This window comes from Hydra vulgaris, chromosome 03, assembly GCF_038396675.1.
Source record: "Hydra vulgaris chromosome 03, alternate assembly HydraT2T_AEP".
Classification (NCBI taxonomy): domain Eukaryota; kingdom Metazoa; phylum Cnidaria; class Hydrozoa; order Anthoathecata; family Hydridae; genus Hydra; species Hydra vulgaris.
In genome coordinates, this window is record NC_088922.1 from 28,833,976 (window position 1) to 28,839,975 (window position 6,000).

Sequence of the window (6,000 nt, forward strand, 5' to 3'; positions counted from 1 at the left end):
AATAACACTAGACTCATCTCTTAATTTTTTACAAACAGAAGAAAATAATTATTGGATGAATGAGATTTAAGTATACCACATACACACGCTTTTTTGGTTTTAGTATAACTATCACCAAAATAACTGGTTTTCGACAACGTCTACTTGCAGTTGGTTCATTGTCTTTTTTTCTGACAATTAAATATTCATAAAGCCAATACACAAACTTCTTGTCAAAATTTTTGACAGTATAGTTCGCAGATTTCCACTTTTTTATATACAAGTAAACAAATCGACGAACAGCATGGCTAAAATCAACGTCTTTAAATTTAACAACTTTCGGCTAAATAGATTTTATTATATCTTCAGTAATATTTTGTTTTGAAATGCTAAGATTGTTCTTTTGGATAAAATTAAAATTTGAATGTCTAAGTTTTATAAAACCATATCTAAATAATTCTTATAACAAATATTTTGTATTTAAAAGTTTAATATTATAACATATATGCCGCGTGGACTACTAATTCTTGTTAATAATTAAGCGACAACAAGTGTTAGTAATTAAAATTAAAAGTAATTAAATTACTATTAATGCTAGTAATTAAATTACAAACAACCGCCGAATATGTTATTGATATGCTGTGCAAAGTAAGGTATCCATAGCAATTAAAAAAATTAATCTCATAAGAACTGTGAATCTCATCTTAATACATACACAAAATTGTGTACTTAGCGCAAATAAAATACTGTAAAAACAACGTTAATGTAAAAATGGGTGGTTACTATGCAAAACTAACTACCATAGCAACCAAGTTAAAACAGTAAAAAATCTGAACGGAGATTAAAGGGGACGAACAATCAATGGAAACTCAATTGAAGTATTATATAAATATTAATTCAAATAAATATTAGACTGCACATGATAAATTGTGGTAATTATTAGTTATAGTGCGGCAAAAAATAAATTTCTTAAAGATTTTTTTTTTAATCTGTGATATTCAAAATATAACTGAGATAACATGCTATGAAAAATTTATTTCACACAAAAGTTTTTCTTACCTCTAAATACTCCGAAATAACATGTACTAATTCTTTGTTTTAAAAACGTAGATGTAGTAGAAATATCACATAACTTTGATGTCACCAAAATTACTAATTTATATATGCTCAGAGTCCTGGTAACTAAGGGATTTAATAAAAATAAATTATCAATAAATTTCTCCTAATATATATAGAAACTGAAATTAAATAAGTTTTCAAGATTAGACAACTAAAATTTTGTCCACCTACTGGCCCACTGTGCACTGCACTGATCATCAGTATATGTAAACATTTAAAATCCTTTTTCGTGCTCTTCTTAGCCTTTGTCTCTTGGGTCATTGCTATAATTAATACTACCAAGTATGGATGCTACTAAATGTACATTTATTGTTGGAAAATGTTTCTTCATTTGGACATTTTTTGAGATCCACTGTTGTTTGACAAGGAAGTTGTTTATGCCCTAAGTATATAGCAAAACCATTACGTCTTACCTTCGTATTACCTAGTAGACAGTAAAAAAAACTTAATAACTTTGCTATTGTGATTGTAGATAACAAAAATATGCTCTTAAAGCAAGATTAAATATCTTTCCTAATAAAATATAATAACTCTGGTGGTGAGCCTGAAAATAACTCTGAATGTGTGTGATCTTTTAGTAGGGATGGTCTAAGTGAGACAGCGCTAGGATCCATATTAGAGTATAGAAAAGATGACCAATCTTTTAGTTATTTTCATTGAGGATGATTTTGCTAAATCTTTGTGCTACGATAAAGTTACAGCAAGTTTTCTATAAAGCCCAGAAAGACAATTTTTTTAAAGCAGATCTTAGAACATATATAACATATTAAACTTCAGTGACAGGCAACTTTCAAGTGTTTAGTAATTGAGGTGCTTTTTTATACTTCTATGTCAGTTTGTTTATGATTTTATAGCAAAGTGCGTTTTTATAGATTATCAAATCGCTTATAATCCCAGTTAATGATATATTATATAAACTAGATGTCTAACTTCGATCCGAAAAGTGAAGCCGCTTTTGCTCTTTTCACAAATGGCGGATAAAATTTGTAAACAAATATTTTTAACTTTTCTTTGCTTAAATGAAGTAAATATATATTAAATTTAAAAATTATTTATGAAAAAGTGTTAAGAGGAAATTAGAATACTTGTAAAATAATAATTTATGATTCCTTAATTTATTTTCTATTAGAAAAGGATTAATGTTTTGAATGGAAAAGTAAAACGTCATGCTATTTTGAATCATTTTTATGAATTAAAATACTTTTTAATAAACATAAAAAACTTTTATAAGTATTTTATAATTATTAAAACTTTTTTTTGAATTATCTTTAATTTATTGGGAACTTTTGATTTGCATTTTCAACTTTTAATCCACGCATCGGCTTCAGCGTTTAGATTTTGTCTAATTTACGTTTAAATCTAGTCTAATTAACGTATTTAAAGCGTTTAGATTTAGTCTAAGTAAACGTATATTAAACTTTTAGATCTTGTCTAATAGTTTCTTTGATTTAGTTAACGTAAATTCAATTTATTTAAGTTTTAAAACTAATATAAATTAAAACTAGGTCATAACTTTTTAACTTTATTTAAGTAATAAGAGCTATATAGATCTTAAAACTTATAGATATAAAATATATATAGATATATAGATCTTAAAACTTATATAGATCTTAAAACTTATAGTTATAAAAGTAATGAAATTTATAAATAAGATAAAGTTATAAAAGATCTGGTCTTATTTTTATACTTTTTATAACTATCATAATACATTTATAAACTTTTATACGACTTATAATATACTTTTATTTTATAAAACAATATATAAAGTTTTAAACTTTTTCTTTATATAGAAAAATGTTTGTGCACTATAATTGTGTATATTTCGATAATTAAAAAAAATTAAATGATCAAGCTTTTTGCAGTGGAAATTTTATAGTAACGATTTCTATCAAATATTTTTTAAATTTAATCTCATTCGCAGAAAAAAAAGTTTACATTAAAATTAAGTCAAAGATTACTAATAAAATTAATAAACTCATAAACAAATATTTTGGATCACTGTTTTCACTGGTTTATGCATTATCAAAAATCTTCTAAGAATACCGTCTACCGCTTGTTCATCTTGCACCTGTTTGTGCAACATCATCTTCTACATTCGTATACTGATCGTCTGATTCGAAATCTGATTTATAACCGCAAGAAACTGGGGTAAAATGGCTAGCATTTTAAATGTAAATTCATAAATTAAAATTGGAATTACACAAAACAATTATACATATAGAGGATTTTCTGAATGGAAGTTTCCAAAATTTCCTGTACCATCCATGTTTATTTTTGACATTAAAAAATTAGTAATGTCGCGACATAACATATGCAGTGATTTTTACCAGCTCTGTTCCACCATTTTCTTTAGCAAATGTAACTAAATTAAACTAAAATGCATCTAAAATAATACATTAAAAACTTAGCTATTAAACCTCTTGATTATTGCAAAGATGAATACCTACTGTTACATAATCATACTAGCGTTTACAAAATGAATTTAAACTGTTTATAAAAATAACGAAAAAAAATCTTGCAGCAGGACTTTCCCAGTAGGCACAGCGACGTGACAAAAACGTGAATTTCACATTATTTTGGCACGTGACATTTAGGTGACTTTTTGGTCCCCATGAAATGACCAATTCACGTGATTTATGGACGTGTTTTTCACGTTACTTCTGGCACGTGATATTTAGGTAAATTTTTGGTCCCCATGAACTGTCTAAAAGAGGTGCTTTTTACAATAATTTTGGCACGTAATATTTAAGCAATAATTAAGCTTTATAAAAACGAAGTGTTTGGATTCGTGTAAAAAAAAAAACTCATCTTCGATGAAATATTTAATACGTATGAAATTACATGGTTTTATTAGTCAGTATATTAGTTCTTGACATAAACATTTTGAATTTGTAATAAAAGCTGCACTTTTGTTAAAATATCCTCCTTATATCCAATAAGTACTAAGTACAAAGTCATAGATCTGCAACTTACGAAGAGCACGCTTCAATCCACAAAGAGCACACTTCAAACTTAATCTAACGAATCAGTCGATATTTTCTCCTATAAGAGCACGCATCAAACTTTATCTATTGAATCAGATTTAGCTGAAAAGAAACGAATAAAATTTAAAATAATAATATGATTATTTAATAATTATCTTAAATCACAAACTTTTAAAACAAATCTTACTTGGTAAGTTGCCAATTATTTGGCAACAAAATTTTCTAGTGTTGTTATTTGTTTTCTTTTATCTAAATCATTAAATAATTTTAAGAAAACAATACTAGATACAATGTAGAAAAATGAAAAAAGTCATTTGCCTTCTAATTTTATACTCTGATTGCTATAAAATAAATAAGGATTTAATAAAAAAAGATATAATAAAAAAGTCGACAGAAAATTAAAAAAATGAAGCACAAAATAAAAAATACAAGTTTGAAAAAATATTGTTTATCTATATATATCTATATCTAATATCTATCTATAGATATATCTATATCTATATATATAAAGACCTGTCCTCACCATATGTGATAACATCTGATTGAATAATTTGTTTTCTTTGTTTTCCATCTTCTTATATTTGCATCTGTTTCTGCATTACCTTGTTCATACATTAACTCACTAGATGCAAAGGTGAAAGCCCACGAAGTTGCTTTAAACGAGTAATCTACAAAGTCTTGAACAACATTAAATGTCATTTTAGCATTCACACAGAATAATTAAAACAATTTTTAAAAATGTAATAGTTACCACATAACCACACAACGTTATAGTGGGGATTTTATATCATGATTTTCCTTACTCATGGTGAGATTTTCACCTTGAGGCTCCTTTTGTTGTGGAAACATTCACCACGGCTAAGGAGCCTCATCTACCCCTAATTATATATAATATATTAAGTATAAAACTAAAAGTATGTATAATAAAGTATTGTCAAATTAGTTTACCAATAAATACAGAGTGCTGAAAATTCATCTCAGAATCAAGTTGCATTCTCCAACAAGATATGAACTAAGTTAAATTCGTGCTACAGGCTGCGATCACAAAAGAAGACAAAGAGAGGGAAAAGTGAATTTTCTCAAACTTTAAAAGTTAAAAGGTTATTGGGTCTTACTACAGAATGATATTCTTAGGCAATAACATAACAATACCATTGGGTCTTCCAAGTCAATAATACTTTATGCAGAACTTATGATTTCTCATGTAGCTTAATAAATTTAATATTAAATAAGTTATAGTAACTTATTTTTTATTAAATTAATTTCACAAAATTATTTCATTAAATTATGTTTTATTAAATTAATTTCACAAAATTAATTTCATAAAATGTCACATAATATTTTATTAAATATTATGTTTGTGACATTTTATTTTTGTCAAAAATGCATTGCGACGTTATAAGATATCTTAAACCCTGATACTTTTTTTATTAATTATTATAAAACTACAATGCAAAATAATTATATTATTATAAAAGTAAAATAAAAATTAATTACAATAATGAATATATAAACTACATATTCCATATAATCATTATATTTCAAAAATCCGGAAAAGTGTTTGCGGAAAATATCCTGAAAAATTCAGAATATTTTTCCCCTGATTTTTCCCTTAATTTTGCATTCAGCCAAGTTGTTTCTCAATTTTTTAAAAACTTTGTTAAATTTTTGTATAAATGATGACTAAAACAACATAAAAACAAATAGATGACAATAATATATACTTTAACTTGCATGTATGGAAAACTTTTCGGATATTTGGAAAAAGATAAATTAAAGAAAAAAATATCCGGTATTCCGGGAATATCCCGAATAAGATAATCACTGAAACTAAATTATAAAAAAATAGTAAATAAAATAAAGAATATCTTTCCAAGTTTCTAATCATAGGTTTTTATTGTGAATAAAAAAAGTTCCA

The 6,000-nt window shown here is 25.9% G+C and overlaps 1 long non-coding RNA gene across 1 annotated transcript; it reads right to left on the bottom strand.

Annotated features, from left to right (window-relative positions):
* Nucleotides 1-3,033: 3,033 nt before the first annotated feature.
* LOC136077700 (uncharacterized) lies at nucleotides 3,034-5,343 on the bottom strand. The gene is made up of 3 exons (XR_010637198.1): nucleotides 4,606-5,343; nucleotides 4,270-4,331; nucleotides 3,034-4,184 (listed from the first exon to the last, which is right to left on the bottom strand). It is a non-coding gene; the product is annotated as an uncharacterized LOC136077700 (long non-coding RNA).
* Between the last annotated feature and the right edge of the window lie 657 nt (nucleotides 5,344-6,000).